Source organism: Canis aureus, chromosome 31, assembly GCF_053574225.1.
Source record: "Canis aureus isolate CA01 chromosome 31, VMU_Caureus_v.1.0, whole genome shotgun sequence".
Lineage (NCBI taxonomy): Eukaryota > Metazoa > Chordata > Mammalia > Carnivora > Canidae > Canis > Canis aureus.
In genome coordinates, this window is record NC_135641.1 from 27129597 (window position 1) to 27151634 (window position 22038).

A 22038-nucleotide genomic window follows, 5' to 3' on the forward strand; every position below is an offset into this window, starting at 1 on the left:
TTTGTGGTCGTGGGGTGGCCGCAAACACAGGGGCAGAAGATTCACCACCTCTCCTGGATCATAGGCTCTGATCATTTCCAACGACCTTGGATCAATCATGTGATCTTTGTGCTTTTGTTTTGTGGTTCTGTCTGTCAAGTGAGGTGATTAGCTCAAGGCCTTCCCCAGTCTTCTGACGTCAAAGATCTTGTTGCAACTCTTTTAATAGTATGTCTTTCTAAAGTATATTCCATACCACACAGCTGTCCTATAGCGAGTATCCTGAGAAATTATACCTTTAATTAATAATTCAGGGCCATGATTTTTGAACATCAATTATTTTTTACTGTGCATGTGATGTCCTCAGGGCCTGTTTAAAGATGTAAGACTCTAACCCAAAATGGCCCCAGACTCCATATCACTGTTTATTATTGTTTTGTTTTTGACTTTTTTTGTTTGTTTTAAATAGCTCAAGTTTCTCACTGCCATCAACATGCCTACTTATAAAAGCCTTTTGCCTTCCATCCAAATTTACTTTTCTTCTGTGCTTTGGCATAAGGACTCAGAAAAGCAAGTTATTGGAATGAGGATCTGAGGGCACTTGAAGTGAAGTTGATTAATTTTTTAAGTTGGTACAGAAGTCATTCTGGTGAATATTTAGAGGATTAGTTTGCCTAGTTGTTAGCTACTGGGTATTTGCTGATAACTGACAATGCCCAGTAACTGAGTTACCCACTGTTGAGGTAACCATATGCCTTTGATCCTGTGTATTTTGCTTCCATCCCTTTTTAGATGTTATGTTTCTTAGCCACTAGAACCACTTCAGATTTTCACTGTGGTCTTCTCTGTAGATGCCAGTGATCGATGGATTTTTTTTTCTATTTATACTAAAATCACCACAAGCCTAAATGTGATATGAAAAGAGCAAAGTTCTGAAAATAATCAAAATGTCATCAATAGGGTTATGGTTAAATACACTATGCAATAGTTGGCTAATGGAATTGTATTTAGCCATTAAAAGGAGTGAAGTATAATTATATGAACTGATGTAGATACATGTCAATGATATGTTGCTAAATAAAAGAAGCAACTTGGGGCACCTGGGTGGCTCAGTGGTTCTTGATCCTGAGGTCCTGGGATTGAGTCCCACGTCAGGCTCCCCACAGGGAGCCTGGTTCTCCCTCTGCCTATGTCTCTGCCTTTCTTTCTGTATCTCTCGTGAATAAATAAATAAAATCTTTTTTTTTTAAAGAAGCAACTTGTAGATCCATACATGATTCATTTTTTTTTGTAAAAAGAAAAATAAAGAGAAAATTATATACAAAAAATGTAAAAATCTAAATGTAGGCGTTACATGTAATTATGTTCGGAGTAGGATTAAGGATGCTGAAAAAAGCAGAGAGGGGAACATAATGTTTTCACTTCTTACCTACTATAATTTTTATAAGGGTGGTAATAAGATTGATAATAGGATTATTAGTAATTTTCCTCTAACATTGTATTATGTAAATCTAAAAGCATGCAGCAAAGTTGAAAATCTGTTACAGTGAGCACTCATATAACCAATACCTTGATTCTACTACTAATGTTATTTAACATCTGCTTTATCACATATCTATTCATTTATGTATCTATGGGTGATTTTTAATGTTTTTATGTTTTTGACTACTTCCAGACTTATTTAAAGAATTCACATGGAATTTCTTGCTAAGTGAGACTCATATCCTGTCCCAAAGAGTCCTCATGACATTTACTGATTCTACTGATTTGGACAGACACAAACAAATACTGATAGAGGATTTATTAGATACTTTTACCTTAGGTATTTTAGATACCTTTTTTTTCTTTTTCTTGTCACTAATAATGTTGGCAGAGGAGGCAATGAACTTGTCCATTAGGGGTTTGGCAGTTTACTAGAACTTTCTAGGCATCGTGTGAGCCCCCCGTCCTGTGCCACCATGCGTTGACTGTGCTGTCCCTTTCCATGCTAGCTGCCTATATACTCTTTTAAAAAAAAAATTAACTTCAATTAATTAACATATAGTGTATATTATTAGTTTCAGAGGTAGAGTTCAGTGATTCATCAGCTTATATGATACCCGGGATGAACCTCATTTAGCTTCTTTTTCCAAGATATTTCATTATGAAATATTTCTGGATATTATCAGGTTTTGAGAATAAAATAAATGCTTTCTGATTCCACCGAGCCACTACTTGAGTTTAGGGTTGTCATTTGCAGACACTGTAAAAGCTTGGGACAGGCCATATTTTGTTTCGGTCCTGCACAGTTTTGTTTGAAGAAAGGTTATTTGGCTGAGAATAGGCTATGATTGGCAGAAAGGCAATTATACTAAACAACAATAGTAGATTTGGGTACGTAGTTATAAATGGCCAAATGTGCAATATGAATAGCTTTAGACCAGACCTACATCCTAGGATGTTTTATTCTGCTTGACAGCTGGACTTTACTTCCCTTCTTTCTTGGTGGTCAGACATCCTGTCCTCTCCTCTCAGAGTCAAATCCATGTAATTCCCATCATTTCTTCCTTACTGATCATTCCAGACCTATTTCCCATAAGTCCTTTTCACCCACTTTGTAGGTTACACTCTAGTCTTACCAGATATCTTGCTTTTCTCTAAATAGTTTATTCATCCTTCTGCTTTCAGTACTTTGCTCAATTTATTTTCTGTTCTTGCAATTCTGGCTCTCCTCTCCTTGCTTCCTCTCCTCTACACTCCGCCCCCTCCTCTGTGTGGTCCTTGCAGTCTTCACCTACCTGCACAGACACACCCATCTATTACATCTGAATCTCTGCCTGTTTACATGCAGAATCTTCTCTGTGGAACCTCTCTGAATCTATCAGCTAGAAGGAATCACTTCTAACTTAGCATTTCCATAGCCCTTTGTTGGCACTTTATCAATTAGACTGTTGCTTCTCATTCTGTGATTTGTGGCACAGCAGCAACAGCCTCTGGAGGTGACTAGAAACTCAGAATCTCAAGTCTTGTCCTAGACATAGTGAATCAGAATCTCCATTTTACCAAGATCTCCAGATCATCCTTATGCACATTACTATTCAAGAAGTGCTGCCTTAGAACAGATATCTAACTTTGCCTTTCACTTGATTGCTTTTGTGTCAGTGGATTCTGATAGACCATGTCTTGTGATCAGAGACTGTGTCTTTCTCATCTTTTGTCTGCAGGGCAGGGTGGATGGCTTTGCACACAGGAGAAACCCTTCAGTGTGTGTTGTTGAATGAAAGCGCCTGCTTTCAATGAGCTTGGATATGTGAGGGAAATACCTGAGTAAAAGGCATTTTCATGATTCTTGTCAGCAAGATATCTTTCAAATGGTCCCAGGCCTGCCAGGGCTGTGGTCAGGTTTTACAGACCCTGGCACAAAAGGGCTTGCCTCGGGATCAAATCTGTTTTCTCCATCTCACTTCTTTGAAAAGTGCCTCGATGATAATGGTGTATTTGAGCTTTCAGAAGCTCATGGGATTGCGCTGTCCAAAGGATTATATCTAAGGCATAGAGAAACACTTTGTATTGACATTTTATTGATAGAGTTAAAAAAAAATCTGTACAACTGGCATAATTGTGTATTTGATTTAAGAATTGGGAGCCTAATCACAAGGTCAGAGTAAGGTCTAGAATCCTATTTTGGTGCATCTGATCTCAGGAAAATAACATTGTTTTAGTTGATTATATTTGCTTTTTGAAAATTTGGAAAGCGAGGAGCTTCACAATTTCAAAAGGGCTTCTTTTATATTCTCTTACAGATTCTCTTCAGATTCTTTCCCCCTACATCTCCATCTTGCCTATGTTGCTGGCATTATTGTTTTTCTTATTGTCCGGTCTCCAAGTCTCCACATCTTTGTTTTATAGTTTTCTTATTCATTTCATTCATTTTTCCTATAATCAGACTTCTGTATTGTGTGATTCTGGTGATGTCCCTGCTCCTTCATAAAACTGCTCAGTATAATTAGTAAAATTACAATAAATATAAATAAAAGTAAATACATTAAATGGTTATATAAGCTAAAACAAATAATTAAATAAAATAAAAATGTCAGCAAACATGATCAATCAAGTAAAAGTAGAATAAATATATCATATAAATAATATAATTATAAACAAAATAAAAATAGAGTAAGTAAATGACTAAGCAGGTGATTATTTGACCCAAAAAAGAACAAGCCCAGTGAACACCTGCTATTTTTTCCTTTTATTAAAAACAAATCTTGAATGTGTAATGCTTGTTTCATTCATTTTAAGGAAGATTATGGAAGTTGTTTGAATATTTCTTCCTACTTATATTCATTAATTTATTTAGAAGATATTTCCTAGTTCTGTGCTCTCCATGTGACATTGTAATGGATGTAAACAAGAATTATAAAAAAAGAAAAATTTGTTTTGCCTTCAAGCCCTTAAGGTGCTCACAATGAAATAGAACACATGAGACATATACAGAAATATCCATAGTACAAGGTAGAAGGGGATAAATACTACCAAACATATAACAAAATTTCACACAGTTTTTGTTTAGAGAAATCCAGGGTGTGCAGACATGGAAAGAAGTTCATTAGAAATTGAAGGACGAGTTTCTGTGCGTTCTGATTATGTTAGCCACATCCACATTTTCCCTTTCTCTCTCCCTCCATCCCTCCCTCCTTCTGATCTCTTTGCCTTTCTTCCCTTTTGTCTTTGCATTTTTTTGTCTTTGTTGAAGGCATAGAATTCTCTTTTTGGAAGTAATTTTACAAAACTTTTTCATGAGCTTGTGTAAGGAAATTTCTTCCTGTCCTGGACGTACCCTTTCACTATTATTGGCTTTTGTAACTATCATACTCATTATTTTAAAATATCTTTTCCTTTTCTTCTATAAGCTCATTTGGCCATTTCTCTTAGTTTTCCTGACAGTTTGTAATAATGACAGCCTTTTCTCTCATGTGTGTCTGTGCTTTAGTTTTTTTCCCCCCCAAAATTAATTGTACTGAAAATTATAAGTTTTATAGTATAGATGCTAGAGTTTTATATACAGTTGGAGAAATATAATTAAGAATGAAATCTCAACCCAGGGGAACCTGGATGGCTCAGTGATTGAACATCTGCCTTCAGTTCAGGGTGTGATCCCGGGATCCTGGGATCCAGGCTTCATGCAGGGAGTCCTGCATCGGGCTCCCTGCATGGAGCCTGCTTCTCCCTCTGCCTATGTCTCTGTCTCTCTCTGTGTCTCTCATGAGTAAATAAAAATACAATCTTAAAAAAAAAAAAAAAAAAAAGAAATGTCTCAACCCAGAAATCCATTCCACAATTGTAAAAGAGAAAAAAAAAAAAACACTTTTATTATTAGGTAAGCTTTAAACCAGAATATGAAGCACATCACAGGTGCATCACAGGTACCTCTTGCTACCAAGAGGTAGCAAAAACAAAAGAAATCTCCTTTCATATGGCCAAACAGCTCATTGCATACATGTTTTCAAGATAAACTACAACTTGTATTCAAGTAGGAGGACTTGGTATCATCATTTGTCATGCATGGTTCATCCTTGGTAATTGTTAATTGGTTTTATCCAAATGAAAAATTTCTCATGTCTTTATTTTTTTTAAATTGCATTTTATTCTGGTAAGAGTACTTAAAATAAGATCTACGCTTTTTACCAATTTGTGTGTATACAGTATATTATTGTTGACAGTAGGTACAATGTTATTTGGCAGATCTCTAGAATCCATCTTTCTTAACTGAAACCTCGTGCCCATTGATTAATAGCTTACATTTTCCTTCTCCTACAGCCACATTACAACTCTGATTCTGTGAAGTTGAATATTACAGACATCTCTTAGAAGTAGAATCATGCAGCATTTGTCTTTCTGTGATTGGGTTACTTCACTTAGCATAATATCCTCAAAGTTCATCCATGTTGTCCCATATTTCCTTCTTTTCTGTGATCCCAGAATTTCCTCCTTTTTAAGGCTGAGATTTGCCTTTATATACCACATTTTCTCTATCTATTCATTTGTGGTTGGGCATTTAGGTTTTCTCTGTGTCTTGGCTATTGTAAATAGTGCTACAATGAGTACAGGAGTGAAGATATATCTTTGAGATCCTGATTTCAGCTGTTTTCGATAAATTCCCAGTAGTGGGATTGCTGGATCTGACAGGAAGTAGTTTTGTAATTTAGAGCAAGGTACCCCACCAAAGTTAAGCATCTGCTCTCCAACAGAAACTAGAGGCAGTGCCTCTATCTTGATGTTTACGTTTCTAAGAAATAGCCCCCAGGTCTTTGAGAAAGATATTTCTGTGTCACAAAGGTGGCAAAAGACCTATCTAGTCTTCAAAAGAATTTATATACACAAAGAAAGGGGGAAAATACCTAAAATTTCTAGTTTTCTAAAGTAAATGCTCTGACAAAAAGCGTGGGTGGGGATGGATGGCTGGGGGGATCTCTTCCCCTATTTTCAAGGAGAATTAAGTCTCTTATTTTTAATTTGTATTTGTTCTTACAGAGGCGAGAACACATTTTATTATGTTTAACTTACGCAGTTCAGAAGTAAAGTCATTTTTTTCCGAGTTGGTGATCAATCAGAGATTCAACTGCAGTTTGCTTTTGTCTTTGTATCACAAATTATATACCTTCATAATGGAATCTGATTTGAAAATATATTAGCATTTTCTAATTTTTAACTTTTATTGTGGTAAAATATTTATAAAATTTACTATCTTATGCATTTCTAAATACACACTTCTGTGGCAGTAAGTACATTCCTGTTGTGGTGCAACTGTTTCCACCACCCATCTCCAGAACTTTCTCATCATTCCAAGTTTCAACAGAAACCATACCCTTTAAACACTAACTTCCTATATCCTCTGCCCTCCAGCCCCTGGCAACCACCATCATTAGCATTTTAACCTACCTATTAAAAACTGCCCGTGAAATTTCAATATCCTGCTTATAGCGATAAGTAGAGTTCTGTTTGCCCAGGATTTGGAACACAAAGGTGTTTTCTTGGGAAACTGACTTGGAAAAAGAACTCTTAAACCTTTCAATGTGGTGCCCCCATTCACACAAGTGATGCTACACTAATTACAAATAATCTACGTCTGTGCAGTTCCCAGAAACACCTCATTTGTGCCACTCCATTACTTGCAAAGTAGTAAAAAAAAAAAAAAAAAAAAAAAAAGAAAAGAAAGAAAGAAAGAAAAAACACTTTTCGAGTGACATAGTTTTTGCTTATCATTCAGGGATTTTACCAATGCGGCCCAGCATTGCCCATGACCTTTGCTCCAGTGAATCTTTATTGTTTTTAATTGATCTTTTGGGTTGTTTTGTGAAACATAGCAAGCTAAATATTGAACACTTCCTTCCCCCATTTCACTCATAGGATGCCATGGGCGTTGGAGAGGATGATGCAGAAGAATCGGTCAGCATTCTGCTGCAATCAGAGAACCTTATTTAAAACCAACTCTGCGATGTGATTGCCCTGATAGCTTGAGTAGGACACTTCACTTTTTTGCACCTAATTTCTTCATCTGTAAAACAGGAAAATTATACTTCTTTCTGAATAAATGCCATGAGTATCAAATAAAATAAGACATGAGAAGAAGCGCCACACACTGAAAGCATGACTTATTCTGGTTGAGAGAAGTACCTGGTATATATAGTAGGGTTTGGAAAATAGCTGTTGAATGAAGAAGTACGGTTCTCAAAGTTAACTTTCCTGGGGTTCTCTCCTCTCCACATATGGTCCTGGCTTGGCTAATTACCTCTCCACTCTGTTTCCCTCCGGTTCCTGTTCACACTTCTCTTCTGACCCAAAAATCATGCTTTGGGTAAACACTCCAGAGTTCAGGGTTTGGGAGTGATAGGGAGTGGCCAAAAGAATGTCTGTTATTCCTCCTACCGGTTCTTCCTTTCTAACCTAGGTGCTTCCTCAGAGCTTCCAAGGAGTTAGGAATGGCAGTTAGAAATACAGTCATCCACTGGAACATGTACAGTTAAGAAGAAGGGGATTTCTTTTTTGCCCAGCAGCAGCATGCTCAGGGCATTTCACCGTCACCAAAAAAAATCATGAGCTGCAATAATGTTGAGTCAGACATCATGAATCCAAATTGAATAATATTCCGGGGCTAGTTTCCTATGTGGACTCTTGGGCAGGAGCTCTGTGGGGTCTCACTTGGTCAGTGGCATCATGCACAGGATAAATGCAAATATCCGTAGCATAAGGCATAACCACACTGGTAGAGCAGATGACAGTCCCAAGGCATTCCTGTAAATTGTCTGACAGATTTTAGTGAGAAAACACCTCCCTACAGACGATCTGGAGAAAAAAATGAGTGTTGAGAGACCAGACGTGTGGAAAACAAATGACAGAGTTATAGTATTTTTCGAGACTGAGAAACAGCCTGTAGAATTACTGTATTCAGGAGACCACAGTCCTTCAGTCCCAAGAGCACTTTCTGTGTGCAAGGCTTCACACTACCCCCTGTGAGAGAAACATTCATCAGAGGTAGACCCTCTTCTCAATGATCTCAGGAGGCAAAACACATACACTTAATAGTGGTACAGAGTAGAGAATTACATTACTGGGACCATAAGGCAAAGTTGTAGGGAGAAGGGATAAATTGTATCAGGCTAAGACAGGCAGGGACATTTCATGCAGGAAATGCTTTTGCAAATAGGTCGTGAAGGGTAGGCAGGTTTGTGCATGTGAAGAGGGGAATGCAGGTCATTCCAAACAGGAGGAATGACTAAAAGGGAAGGAAGGCAAGGTGATTTATAGCACCATCTGTATGAGCCTGTGGCTGGAGTCTGGGTTTTGTGAGGAGGGTTTTGAAGAGGGTCGGATGAGAAGTTGTGGCACCAGATTCTAGAGGATCCAGAATGCCTTACAGAGGGACATCAGGGAAATAGAATTTAGTTGTGCTGTGTGGGAAAATTGATTTGGTCCTTGTCATCAGTCATCCATTAGAGATATCCTCATGGCAGTCAAAACTGACCTAAGGCTTCTACCACCTTCTTGTCTGTGATGTGGTAAGCATTGCTTCTTTTGGCTTTGGAGAACAACTTTCGTCTGTTTTTCAAGCATTGGTGGATGGAAGGAAGTATTTACATGAAAAAACAAACAAACCAACACACCTGGTTTTTAGGTCAGTCTAATGAATATATGCATTTTTCTCTTTCTCTTTTTCAGAGAAAGGCAGACCAATTAAAAATAATCACACTTTAAATTTTTCTAACATATATGCAGGTCACAGAGGTGAAAGGGTTACTTGCCTGGTCCCTTTATGTGTTGTCTCCTTTTCTAATTGGAGAAATAAGAGCTCCCCTCTGTTTTCTGACTCTTTATCCGTGGTGTCTTATGTTCTGATTTGACGATGGTCTTTAAGCATCCAAAATGCTAGAAGTGAAATCATAATCAACTCCAATTAGCTATACTGGTCGAGCATAGCATTGCTGTTCTTTCATTCACTAGCATGCCTTATGTCTCATTTTAGCTAGTCATTATGCTATTGCTTCTCCATCAAATTGCCATGGGGATAGCTTAGTAAATTAGAAAATTGATTTGAATTTCCCACTTTTTTCCCCAATTAAGAATTCATGACCCATACCTCACTAGGAGTTTTTAATAATATGCCCTATGAGAGAATTTATAGCAATTTCTCAAAGCTTGGTCTACTGCCGGGTGCCTTATACAGATGAACACCCTTTTCTTTGGAAAGAACTTCAGTCTGCATTTCTAAATTGTGCCAAGAATCCTATCCTAAGACTTGCAGGTATTTTAAACAAAAAATATTAAAGTCAATTAAACTTGAGGATCATGGTAAATGATTCCTAAGTAATTTAGCTCAGCATGCTTTATTAGCATTCTAAAGGCTCTGAGAAGTCCTGGTAAAAAAAAAAAAAAAGGGTAACTTTGTAACCTAATTTTCCATTTAATATCAATCACCTAATGTTTCTCTAAAATGGGGACATAATATCAAAATATGATTTCTTAAAATTATTCTCTAGATACCTTAGCTGGACAATATGGATCAATATATGGCCTTTGGAGGTCTAGGTGAATCCTAGAATAAAATAAAACTATCAAGAGCCTTGAATTTAATAGGTGTATTATGACTATATATTGAATTCAATCTCTGTCTACCTACTAGGATTTATGTGAGGATTTTTTGGTCACTTGGTGATCCTTTAAAGCCTTATCTGTGTCAACAGAGCTACTACATCTGATATTATTTTCCTGAATCTCAAGAAACACCGAAGGGGACTGAAATAATAGGACATTAATTTCTGCTGCAGAATGCCAATCTTGCTGACCCCGCAGGGTTATTGCAGAGTGAGATTAATTATGCAGATGTGCCACCCTAGGCTTCGGAGTTGAAGTACCCTGTTGTAATTCACTGCAGGATCATTCACGTAGCCGGCATATTGATATGATTATTATTCCACCAAGGTTTTATCCGCCTCTAGACAATTACAGAACCATTTACCAGCATCTCTCATTGACTTCTTATTTAAAATTCCCAGGGCCACAGCAGGCATTCAAGTCCTTTTGTTGGAGACAGCTACAGATCAATGGCATGAAGCAACATGGGATTTCCTTTAGGACATGACAAATGCTGAGATTATTTGCTAAGCAGGAGATAGACATTCAGACCCCAGTAGAAAATAGTATTTCTGGTCCCATGTCTCTGACACAAACATTTAAAATAGTAAAAGCAAGAGAGGGAGCATATAATAGAAAGATCATAAGATTTGGGGTCAAGGTATCTGAGTTTGAACACTGGTGTCACCATGTATTATCTTGGACCTTTGGGGAAATCATTACTTTTTCTGTAAAATGGGACTGATGTTAAATATCAAACTCCTGGCAGTCCTCACAGGTTTAAGTGAATATATATATATATATATATATATATATATATATATATATATATGACTTCTCAGAGCCTTTAGAATGCTAATATATATATATTCACTTAAATAATACATATATATACACAAGTACATATGTATATATATTTATATTTAAATCAAAGGGGTTTCATCTGTACATGTACAGTACTATATACATGAATACATAAGCTTTGTGAATGGCAAAGTGTTTTAAAAATATTTGTGTGTGTGTACTAATGAGAACACCTTCCATTCTTCAACTGGCAGTGTTGGCATAATCGAACACGCATTTATGGCTCCATTGCTTGGGTAATGTCCTATTAACTCCTCTAATCACCAGTACTGCTACCTAGGGTAGAATGCAGTAACCATGCATTGATACGATTAGTAGTTCCAAGGAGTGTATGCCCTTGAAATGATGTGCAGAATCAAGTTTCTATTTCTAATAGTTGTTCTTAGTCTGTGGTTTTAGGGACTTCATAACTGCAAGATAATATTCATCTAATTAGAATTTTTCAGCAAGTTTTCCTTCCTGTTCTCTGCACAGTGGTAAAAAGTAAGACTTGTTTTGCTTTAATTTTGCCCTAATGCCTTTCTTCCTATGCAAGGCTGCATTTCAGAGTGTTACCTGTCTCCAGAGTCCGGCTGTAATGCCATCTCATTCAAGGAGTCTCTCACCCCACCCAATCCCTCTTGCCTCCTTCTCATTAAAATGCAAGTAATTTTTTTCTTCAGAGCATGTTGCTTGGACTGATTTGTATACTTTAGAGTATGAGCAAACACAGCTAAATTGCTTTGAACAGCTAAGGAAATAATAATAGCAAATATTCTTTTAGGAATTTTGTATGTGTTAACTCATATAATTCTGTCATAAAACAGGTGAAGTATGTACTGGTAGTCCTCCCCAGTTTACAGTGGAGGAAACTAAGGCACAGACAGATTAAGCGACCTGTACCAATATTCTACAGGCACTAAGAGGCAGAACCAGGGGGGATTGGAACATCTAACTAAAACAACAGACTGAAGTTACAGGGTTGTGATTAGCACCATGCGAGTTAGAGATCCCTATTAGCTTGTAAGTTCCTGGATGTTCAAATCTCTTTTATCCCTTAGCATTTAGTCTAGCATAGTAGGTGCTCGTTTATTGGCTTTGTATTGGAAAAGCTAATGGTGCAGCCACAAAGTACCTGCTTATACATTCTCTCTGTCTCTCTGTTTCTCTGTCTCTGTCTCTCTGTCTCTGTCTCTCTCTGTCTCTGTATCTCTCTGTGTCTCTCTCTATCTCTCTGTCTCCCTGTCTTTGTCTCTCTGTCTCTTTCTCTCTATCTCTCTGTCTCTCTATCTCTCTGTCTCTATCTCTGTCTCAGTCTCTTTGTCTGTCTCTCTCTATATATTATAGTATATGTTCTGCCCTCCTGCTCAATTTTCCTGTCAAAGCATTTTAAGACCTCATATTAAGCACTGCTTGAGCACTTCTCCGTGAGGGCACTGGTTTTTTCTAAGTAGCATACTTGTTGAAAATAGGGTCACTTGAGTTTTTAGTGGTTTATGGATCAGTAGATAATAGCACTATAAAATTCCAGCTCCTTCTCATTCTGATGAAGGGGAGATTGTACGGTCTTACTTTATTTGCAATAAAGTCACCAAATGTCAAATGCACATGGTAAGAACCGTGGCCAGAGCCCTCCACCCCTTCCCTCCATCCAGAGCGATCTGGTGGACTGAGGTCATATCCCAGACTATGGAACTGGTGGGTGCACATTGCCATCTGTCAGGATGATCCTGGTGTCCAAAAATCAGTGAAAGAAGCCATAGAATTTTCTCAACGGGGACACAGACTCACACAGACTCACAGTGTTAGTTCATGAGGGGATTTTCTTTAACACTTTAGATCCAGAGAGATGATATTTTCATTAAGGCTCTCTAATTTTGGCTCATGTGGGTTCCCAGAAAGACTTGGAATATTATCTCTGCATTTCAGGGACAAGACTGGGGGCAGGGATGGAGAGGATGTCTAATGGATTGTGTTCTCCAGTAGGCAGAGTGCCTGAAAGCAGAGGCTTCCTGAAGGCCCTGTGCTTCCGCACAGTTAGCAATATCAGCCTGCTACATGGTACATCTTCTGTGAAAGTTCTAATTTAACTTGTGATTTTAACTCTTCTTCATAAAATTAATTGTGGAAACTGAGTCACCTAGGGAATAAAGTTCATGGGCAAAGTCACACAGCTCATTCATGCAAGAGTCAAGACGAAGACCCAGGACCCATCCCTCTTGTTTCTCTGCATAATTGACAATGAGGAGCCCCTAGGGGCTACAGGGTCTGTTTGAATCACCAAAGCTCCTGAAGCTTCCAGGTCCCTGAACACGAGAGCAAGAGTGGGCAAAGCTCTGGTCTGATGGATGATAGCAAGCCAGTCATTTTTTTTCTGATGGAAGCAGAGACATGGGGAAGTGCTCTTGTGAAAGGACAGCTGACCGTGTTCTGAGACCAAGGGTGGCTGAGACTCATTCAAGTCCAATATCTGAAGCAGATTCACTTTTTAGGCAGTGGATCTGGAGAGTCACAGGACTCACAGTGACATTTGTTTAGACCCACTTCTGGAGGAGAGAACATCCTCTGGATGACCTTGAACCTTGCTAAGGAATCTAGTTTGCGCATGAATACGTGTGTAAAATAAAAGCATCAATGTCTCATATTTGCATCACACATCACTGTTAGGAAGGTTTTCCATAAATAGTATCTTATTTGATTCTTACAGCAGTTTATGAAGTAAATATTTGTAATCCTATCTTATCGATAAGGATACCAGAGTCCATAGTAAATTATCCAAGGGGCACACGGTTAAAGAGTGACCAGCAGCAAACTAGAACAGAGGTTGCCTGTGTCCTAAGAGGATGTTGTTTCTAGTTCCTGGCAGTTGCCCTATGCATATATGTATTTACTGTGTAACAGCATTGGACTGTGGACATGAGCTTGGAGCCCTGTCCAAACAAAAGGTGAAAAGGAAAAAAAAACCTAAATAAAACAGATCAGATTGGAAATTTCTCAGGGCTCTATCTCGAGAGATAGATACCTGCCTAGAGTTTTTAGAAAAGGCATAATTTACTGTTAGCCATTGACAAGAGAGGAAAGAACCAGGAAAGTCTGCAGAGTGAGAATAAAGCTGCAGGAAAGTTTGGACCCACTTGTTTTCCCGGGTAGCCAGTTTAGTTCCAAGCTGGGTGACATTGAGAAGCGTCTGTATCTTATTGATTGAGGATTGATCTGGGAATTGGGGCTAGGGCTCTCCCTTCCCTGATTAGATTTTTTACTATCTATAGCAGTATTTCCACTGGAACCCTAAGGTGTATAATGCATAAAAAAGGGGTTCATGGTCAAATAGCTTCAGTTAATGCTGTGTTGAAACAAGTCAACCACAATACTTCCTTGGCAGATGCCCAGAGCCTTTAAAATGCTAATGTGTATTATGGATCTCCAAGAAAGAGCTTGGTGACATGTCACTTTTCAAAATCATTTGGCCACATGGTCCTTTGGCAGAAAGCTCACTATGGGATATGATAAAAGTTTGGTAGTTTTCCTCATGTACTGTGTTGTGATTGTATCATACACGATCATGTACTTCTTTTTGTCTCTATTTTTCTTCTTTTTATTTAGTCTTGTAAGTCTGACTTTGCTCCCAAACTGTGAGATCTGTGATTATAAGAACTGTACGTTTATTTCTCTATACCGCAGAGTTTCTATTAAAGTCTATGAAATAGGGGCTCAATAAATCTCGATTTGAACCAAATTTGATTCTGTAGAAGCAGAAGCTAGAGCTTACAGTCTTTATGGAGAAATCAATGGAAAGTTGGCCACAGTTTTGTTACCTGTGGCCTCTCTAACAGTGTGTAGATGGGTCTTTCTCTTGAGAGCCTCACAGGCAGCATCCTGTCTTCAGACCATCCCTTGGAATTACAGGTTATTAGTGGCAGTGCTCTTATATGAAATTTAAGGGGAGAAAACCTCAGATGGCTAAGAAGGTGTTCTATGCTGGGAAAAGTGATGAATTCCCTAACCTGTATGTTACCGGATCTGAGCCTGTGAGGGGATCCGACTGTTTTGTGTCTGTGATGTTTACAATTTCACCTGAATCCCTACTTCGGGGATGGCATCGTATTTCCCCAGGGAGCTGCTTGCTTCTCTGTCACGTGCTGTAAAATACCTCTGGTGCAGCACTGTTCTAGCAGCATAGGTTCTAGATGTTTCTATGTTTCAGGATTGTAAGCTCCAGGAGGGCAGTGGCATTTTCCTTGTCTCTTCTACCCTCAGACTGTGTCCAGAGCTTGATAAATATTTATTGAGTGAATTAGAAGGAATCTTAGGTACATTCCTCATAAATATTCTTCCCCTTGCCCCAGCCTTAACACTTCCTGAAATGATTCCCTGTCGTATTCTGTGTCGGATTTTAAGTTGCTTTTTTGATTTAGAAGGTTATTTAGAAGGTTATAGTGTTACCCTGTACTTTTCTTTAACTTTTCCCTGTTTTTTTTTTTTTTCCAAGATTTATTTATTTGAGAGAGAAAGAGAGAGAGTGAGAGTGAGCAGGGGGAGGGGCAGGGAGAGTCTTAGGCAGACTCCTCACTGAGCGCAGAGCCCAACATGGGGCTTGATCCCAGAACCCTGAGATCATAACCCTGAGATCAGGACCTGAGATCAGGACCTGAGATCACAACCTGAGCCAAAACCAAGAGTCAGATGCTTAACTGACTGTGCCCCCCAGACACCCTTCTCTCCCTATTGTTGGAGCCACTGTTTAACTTCAATCAAGCAAAAGACATGACATATTAACACATAATTCTTTTTGATTTTGTGTTCTCCACTGCTTTAGATTCTTTCAAATTTAAACAAGCAGAATGAAAACTTTGGCCTACGTTGTTAACAAAACCCCAAATTGTAACACGTTATATTAGCTCAGCCCTGTATAATTACAAATCCTGTCTATGTGTCACATCATCTGGTCCTCTGGAACCACCTCGTGAGATAGTCGTGGCAGAGGTGTTTACATCCATTAAAAAAAAATGAGGTATTAGAAGACTAGAGAAGGAGAACCTCCTGGGCCATAATTTCTCCAAGTTCAAGTTTAATTGTGGAGTGCATCATGACAATCTTGGCTTTTCCTTAAGTTACAGAGGCTGGATTTACAACCACTGACAATCAGAAGATTCTCTTTTCCGAAATATTTAGGGAAAAAAGCATTGAACTTGGACCTGGTACAAGAAAGAGTTTTGCCTGAGAATCACAGTGGTCTATTACTCCACAGTTTCTCAAGTTTTTCACATTTATTATCTGATTTAATAAGAATTAATGATAATTAGCATTTGCTGAGAGCTTTTTATGTGCCTATCCAGTGCTAATTACCGAGTGTGCTTCTCCCAACAAACCGGTGAGGTGGGTGTTAGTTGCTATCACCCCCACCATGCAAAACTCCTACCTCAGTCTAAGTACAGCATACTTAACTGTTAAATTTTCCACCTGCTAGGGAAAAGATACAATGGAACAGTCTTCTTATCCCTGTTAAGAAGTGTCCATGAACACCTAGCATGTCAGTCTTGAATTATTCATCAAGACTGTGACCAGCTTATCACTTGTAAGTGGTTGTTCTGAATCTTTCTCTCTTCCTCTCTCAGGCTGTCCAAGATCAGACTTGAACTCCAAGTGGATTGCTCTTCTTAAGGTTTCTTTCACCTTCATCTCACTGAAAACCTAGTTCTAGTTCTCTCTTGTGAGGGATGAGACTTGAACATATTTCTTCTCTCACCCCACAGAGCACGTTGCTATTCAAGATATTAAAGAACAAAAGGAAATCAATCTTCTCACATTCTATTCCAAGCTTCTAAAGATGGCAGGTGGCATATTATATATGTCCTCTCAGAGTTCCAAACATTTTGAAGCTATTTAGTAACAAAGGGAAAGGCAATATCTAAGAGGAGGGCGCCAATGTTTTCTGGAGCGAGAACTTTGACTTTGCTGTTGTATCAAGGTTAGCAACACTGGCTTCCTATGCTGAAAGTTGGGACATTTCATTGATCTTCCTGTGTGCCTCTACTGCTGGACTTTTCTGGAACATTCAGTACTTAACAACAGGACATTGTTATTTTCAAAGTAAGTGTTGAAAATAGAAACTCTATTTAGGTTAAAACAGCTTTCATTTATTTTAACTGTCTAAAAGGGTTCACAAATCATTTGTGGAGCTTTTAAAAAGGAAGACTCATGCCACTTAAAAAAATAAATTTTTAATTAACATACAATAAAATTGACTTTTAAAAAAATACAACTATGAATAATCACTCATGTATAGACTCATTTATTCCCTGACCCAGTCGGGATACAGAAGTCTTCAATCCCCTGAACGATACCTTTGTGCTATGCCTTTGGAGTTAACACCTGCCCGCTATCTTCTAACCCCTGATCTAACCTCTGTCACTCTAGTTATGTCTTTTGGGGAATGTCATTTAAATGGAATTGGACAGTTGGTAACCCATTGAGACTGGCTTTTTTCCCTTAACACAATGCCTTTGAGATTCATCCAAGTTGTTGTTAAGGATAGCTCGTCCCTTTGTGTGGCTGAAAAGTAGTCCGTTTTGCAGATGTACCAGAATTTGTTGATCCATTTGCCTGTTGCAGGACATTTGAGTTGTTTCTAGTTTTTAACAATTAATAACAGAGCTGCTGTAAACATTCATGTACAGGTTTTCGTGTGAACGTGTGTTTCCAGTTCTCTTGGGTAAATAACCAGGAGTGAGGATGCTAGACTCTATGGCAAGTGTATGTTTAACTTTTAAGAAGCTGCCAGGTTGTCGGGAAGGCTGTGCTGTTCTGCAGTCCTAGCAGTAGGACAGCTTTAGGTGCTCTGTATTCTCTTCAGCACTCAGCATTGCCAGTATTTCTTACTTTAGTGATTCTGAAAGGTGTGTAGTGGTATCTAATTTTGTTCTTTTAAATTTTCATTTCCCTTATGGCTGATGATGTTGAACATTCTTTCCTGTGTTAATTTACCTTCTGAATATCCTTTTCAGTAAGATGACTTTTGATATTTTAAAATTGGGTTGGTAAGATGGATAAAGAAGATGTGGAGTCTGCACACACCCTCCTACATAGACTGAAATTTTACCATTCAAGACAACATCGATGACTTAGAGGGTGTTATGCTAAGTGATATAAATCAGACAGAAAAGAGCAGATACCATATGATGTCACTTATATTTGGAATCTGAAAAAACAAACAAAAACAGAAATAGACATAAATACAGAGAACAGACTGGTGATTAATAGAGGAGAGAAGGGAGTGGATGAAATAGGTGAAGGTGATTAAGAGGGACAAACTTCTAGTTATAAAATAAGTCATGGGAATGAAAAGTGCAGTATAAGGAAAATAGTCAATATAGTAATAACTTTGTATGGTGACAGATGTAACTACACTTAGCATGGCAAACATTTGGTCGTATATATAATTGTCAAATCATCATGTTGCACACCGGAAACGAATATAATATTCTGACAACTATACTTCAATTAAAAAAAAAAAGTTGGGTTGTTTGTAGTGTGATTCTTATAGCTTTATTCTTCTTTTTCAATATCGAAGGCATTTCTCTTTCCATATAAGCTTTAAAATCAGCTTGTCTATATCTATAAACAAATCTTGCTAAGAATTTTTTAATTGGAATTTCATTAAGTCTGTCAATTAATTTGGGGGGAGAATTGAGAATTCTACGTGGAGTCTTTCAAACTATGACTATGGTATGTCTCTTGCATTATTTTCTATTACCACTGTAATAAATTACCAGAAACTTAGATGCTTAAAACTACATCTATGTATTATATCACAGTTTCTGTGAGCCAGAAGTTCAAGTACAATGTTCTCTACCTAGGGTCTTACAGGGTTAAAATTAAAGTGTCAGCCAGGCTGTGTTCCTTGTTGGAGGCTCAGGGGAAGAATACACTTCTAAAGTTGGGCAGAATTCTTTTGAGGTTTTTATTTAAATTCAGTTAGTTAACATACGTCTAATATTAATTTCAGGTATATAATATAGTAATTCAACAATTTCTTACAATCCCCAGTGCTCATCACAGCAAGTGCACTCCTTATTCCCCATCACCTACTTAACCCATCTCTCCACCCACCTCCCTTCTGGTAACCATCAGTTTGTTCTCTATAGTCAAGAGTCTGTTTCTTGATTTACTTCTCTTTCTCTTCTTTCCCCTTTTCTCATTTGTTTTATTTCTTAAACTCTACATATGAGTGAAATCATATGGTATTTACCTCTGAATGAGTTATTTCACTTAGCATAATACTCTCTAGCTCCATCCATTTGTTGTAAATGACAAGATTCCATGCTTTTTTATGGCTGAGTAATGTTCCATTATATATTAGTATATTCAATATATAATATAGTATATATTCCATTATATGTATTATAATAATATTTATTTATAAATATAGCCCCTACATCTTTTTTATCTCTTTATCTGAAAAATATTTCATTCTTCTTTGTGACTGAATAATATTCAATTATATATTATGATATATTCCATTTATAATATATTAGATGTTCCATTATGTATTATTATAATATATATAATATACATATATATCCCCCACATCTTCTTTATCCATTCATCACATTCATCAGTTGATGGACACTTGGGTCATTTCCATAATTTGGCTATTATAAATAATGCTGCTGTAAACATTGGGGTGCATGTATTTTTTGCATTAGTATTTTTGTATTCTTTGAAATTATTTGTGGGATTGTAGGATAGTTCTATTTTTAGCTTTTCGAGGAACCTCCAAGGTATTTTCCAGAGTGGCTGCACCAGTTTACATTCCCACTGACAGTGTAAGAGGATTCCTCTTTCAGCACATCCTCAAGTTGTCGGCAGCATTTTATTTCCTATGTTGTAGGCGCTAGGTTCCTATTCTCCTCCTGGCTATCAGGCTGTCAGCTGATGGTCTCTCTCAACTCCTGAAGATCACCTGCATTCCTTGACAGGTTGCTACGTTTAGCTTTAACAACAAAGGCCTATCAAGTTCTTTTCTTGCTTCACACTTCCTTGAGTTAGCTATCTCTTGCATCTTTTTCACTTTAATCAGAATAACTTCTTTGCTTTTAAGGGTTGATGTGATTATATTGAGCCCATGTGGTTAATCTAATATAATCGTGATGTTTTGAGGTCCACAACCTTGATTATATTTGCACAGTTTCTTTGGGTTAGTGGGGTAACAAAACAAGTCCCAGGGATTTAGGTCATAGGGCCATTTTGCTAACCACATATTTCTATTTATTTAGGTTATCTTTGATTTCTTTTACCAAAGTTTTGTGTATTTCAGCATACAGATCTTTTACATGTTGGTTAGTTTTTTAACTCAGCATTGGTTTGTTATTGTAATAAGTCTTTTTAAAAAGTTTTGTTTGCCGTTGTTATTGCTAACATATAGTAATATATTTAATTTTTATGTGTTGACTATGTAGACTTTACTTACTTAGTTCTTTTTCTGTAATAGATTCTTTAGGATTTTCTATGTCGGAAATTGCATCATCTGTGAATAGCCTTAATGTCCTAGTTAAGGCTTTTAGTATGATGTTGGATAGTTCATTCCTAGTACTATCAGAGCCTTGCTCTGATCTGAGTAGAAACATATTCAGTTTTCAATATTAGATGTGATGTTAACTGTAGTTTTTTTGTAGATGCTCTTTATTGGTTCCCTTCTATTCTTAGTTTGCTAAAGCTTTTATCATGAAGATACTGAATTTTGTTAAATCTTCTTGCATCCATTGATATAATCATGTGGTTTTGCTTCTTTAGCCCTTTCAAATACTGAATCCAGCCTTGCACACCTGGGATAGACTCTGATTGGCTGTGGGATATCTACACATTTGTTTTCTTGTGCTATCTGTGGCAGAGTTTGGGATCAGAGTAATGTGTCACAAAAAGAATTGGTAACTATTTGGTCTTTTACTTTCCAAAAGATTTTATGTAGAATTGATGTTATTTATTCTTTAAATGTTTGATAGAATTCACCAGTGAGGCAGTGAGGCCATATGACTGGAGCTTGGGAATCTCTTTTTTTGTATGTTTTCTAATTGCAAATTTAATTTTTATAAATAATTAAAAGACCAATGAGACTGTCCATTTCATTTTAGATGAGCTTTGGTAGTTTTGTGGGTTTTGAGATATTGGTGCATTTCATTTAAATTGTGTAGTTTATGTGCCTAGAGTATTTAGTATTCCTTTATCACCATTTTAATGCCCATGCAATCAGTAGGGATGTACCCTCTTTCATTTCTGATATTAGTGATATATGTGTCTTTTATTTCCCTTCTTGGTTCACCTGGCTAGAAGTTTAGCAATTTTGTTGTTGTTGTTGTTGTTCATGTTGTTGTTATTGTTGTTCTTTTCTAAGAAGTAACTTTTGGCTTCATTTTTTCCTCTTTTAACATTTTTGATCTCTACTCTTCAGTATTTCCTTCATTTTGCTTCCTTTTTAAAATTTTCTCTTCTTATTCTAGGTTCTTAAGGTAGAAGATTAGATTATGGACTTGAAATTTTTCTTCTTTTCTAATATAAACCTTGTAATCCTACAAATTATCCTTAAGCACTACTTTAACTGCATCCCACACATTTTGGTATGTTGTATTTTTATTTTTGTTCAGTTTAAAATATTTTCTAATAGTCATCTGTTTTGACCCATGAATTATTTAGACACACAATTGACCCTTAAACAGCATGGGTTTGAATTGTGTAGGTCTACATATACACATATAGGTTATTTTCAATAAATGCAGTATAGTACTTTAAATGTTTTCCTTATGACTTTCTTAATAACATTTTCTTTTATCTAGCTTACTTTATTGTAAGAATATAGTATATAATACATATAACATACAAAATATGTATTAATTCACTTTTGATATTATTGCTAAGGCTTCCAGTCAATAGCAAACTATTAGTAGTCAAGTTTTTGGGAAGCCAAAGTTATGCATGGATTTTGAACTGTGTGGATGGTTGCCATGTCTAATCCTACATTGTTCAAGGGTCAGCTGTATATTCCTTAAATTCTATGTGTTTGAATATTATCCTGTTATTTTTCTTTTGTTGGTTTCTAGTTTAATTCTATGGTTA

The 22038-nt window shown here is 37.2% G+C and overlaps 1 protein-coding gene and 1 long non-coding RNA gene across 8 annotated transcripts in view; one reads left to right on the forward strand and one right to left on the reverse strand.

Moving 5' to 3' along the window:
- The window catches only part of LOC144302594 (uncharacterized), a 25387-nt gene extending 17484 nt beyond the window's left edge, over positions 1-7903 (reverse strand). For both annotated transcript variants that reach the window (XR_013369531.1, XR_013369532.1), the window contains exon 1: positions 7633-7903. This is a non-coding gene — a long non-coding RNA (uncharacterized LOC144302594). The remainder of the gene's footprint in view (positions 1-7632) is intronic.
- The window catches only part of IL1RAP (interleukin 1 receptor accessory protein), a 128896-nt gene that overhangs the window by 20530 nt on the left and 86328 nt on the right, over positions 1-22038 (forward strand). The gene's annotated exons all lie outside the window — the stretch shown is intronic.